The following is a 2,034-nucleotide window of genomic DNA, read 5'->3' on the forward strand; positions in this document are numbered from 1 at the left end:
GCCATCGCAAGAGCCGCCGGCCAGATCACAGCAACCAAACCACCCAAATCATAGGGATAGGAAAACAAACCAAAGACCTAAGGAAAATCAAAGGGATCCAACCAATTTCAACTCAAGAAGCCGAAGCAAGAAGAATCTAACTTAATCTCTTACCTTCTTCTTCCTCAACCTTCGGTTCGCCGCCGCCACAAGCAGCCAACACTGACGCCCACGCCTCCTCCGGTGCCAAGTCAAGCCTCCAATCGCCTCCACCTCAAGTCGCCGGCGTCCTTCCTTGATTCTTCAGCTCCGGCGGAAGCTTTCACGCGTCGATGCAGAAGAGACCAGCAGCGACGCGCGATGGAGAAGAGCAGCGAAGGATCACGATTTGGGAGAAACCGTCGGCTACTGTAGCTTCCTTATAGGATGGTTTTGGTTAACGAGTTGGGTTGGAAGATCCAATAACCCCTTAACCTTTAATACTTTAACCCTATAACCCCAATCCAATATCCCTTAATGTACCGGTATTTTACATTCTTCCCCATTAACAAAAATTTGATCCCCAAATTTACTATATTCATACTACGATACAGAAATACTGCAATAATTAAAACATACCTCACGTGAACAGATGAGAGTATCGAGCTCGGATAGTATCCTCAAGCTCCCAAGTAGCCTCCTCGTCTGTATGATGATGTCATCCGACTTTAACAAGTCGAATGATTTTGTTCTTCAACTATCGCTCCTTCCGGTCAAAAATTCGCACCGGAATCTCCTCATAAGATGCATCGGGCTGGAGAGGAACAGGTACTTCCCTCAATACATGTGAAGGGTGAGGTACATATTTCTACAACATAGAAACATGGAATACGCTGTGGACACCCGCAAGTGTCGGAGGTAAAGTTAGGCGATATGCAACCTCGTCAATCCGCTCCAATATCTCAAATGGTCCGATATACCGCGGAGCCAACTTTCCTCACAAACCAAACCTCTTCACCCCTTTCGTGGGTGAAACACGCAGAAATACATGGTCTCCCACAGAGAACTCCAGTGGTCGATGTCTGCAATTCACATAACTCTTCTGATGATCCTGAGCTTCTGACATCCAACGCCTGATAACTCGCACAAGCTCATCATCACGCTGTATACTCTGCGGACCGAACAACTGTCGCTCGCCGACCTCCTCCCACAAAACTGGAGATCGACATAGTCTACCATATAATGCCTTAAATGGGGTCATCTGTATCATCGAATGATAACTATTATTATATGAAAACTCCATCAAGTGTAGATGATCCTCCCAGCTGCCTCTGAAATCCAGAACATAAGCCCGTAGCAGATCCTCGAGAGTTTGAATGGTACGCTCTGACTGACCATCTGTCTGTGGATGAAATGCTATGCTAAATCGGAGCTCCATACCCAATGCTTGCTGCAGACTCTACCAAAATCGTGAGGTGAAACGAGAATCTCTGTCTGAAATAATGCTGGCTGGAACTCCGTGTAATCTGATGATCTCTCTGCAATATAACTCCACTAATCGATCCAGTGAGTCAGTCATATGTATCGGAAGGAAATGCGTAGATTTGGTTAACCGATCAACGATTACCCAAATCACATCGTGGCTCTTTCGAGTCCTCGAAAGTTCAGTAACGAAATCCATGGTAATATGATCCCACTTCCACTCAGGAACCGGGATCTCCTGAAACAAATCTGCTGGTCTCTGGTGTAAAATGCCAAAAATTAGAGGGTAATTTATAAATAAAATTAACCTTAATTTTAGGAGTTTGAGGAAAGATTAAGAAGACTAATTAAGTTAAACCTAGAGTGGATTAGGTTTAATTAATTAAACACTAATTTATTTAATAAGACAATTAGATTAAACTCGTAAATCATAAAAATAGAAATCCATTAGGTTATTAAATTTAAGATACGGCAGATTGGGACTTATCTTGCAAAAACGAAATCAACGAAATCAAATTGGATCAAATTAGAGATCGTTTGGTTAGTGAACCAAACGAACCAAGATTGAATCAAACTGAACCAAATTAGTTTGGT

Source organism: Curcuma longa, chromosome 6 (assembly GCF_044706935.1).
Source record: "Curcuma longa cultivar G26 ecotype Majalengka, Jawa Barat chromosome 6, ITB_CL_G26_1.1, whole genome shotgun sequence".
NCBI lineage: Eukaryota > Viridiplantae > Streptophyta > Magnoliopsida > Zingiberales > Zingiberaceae > Curcuma > Curcuma longa.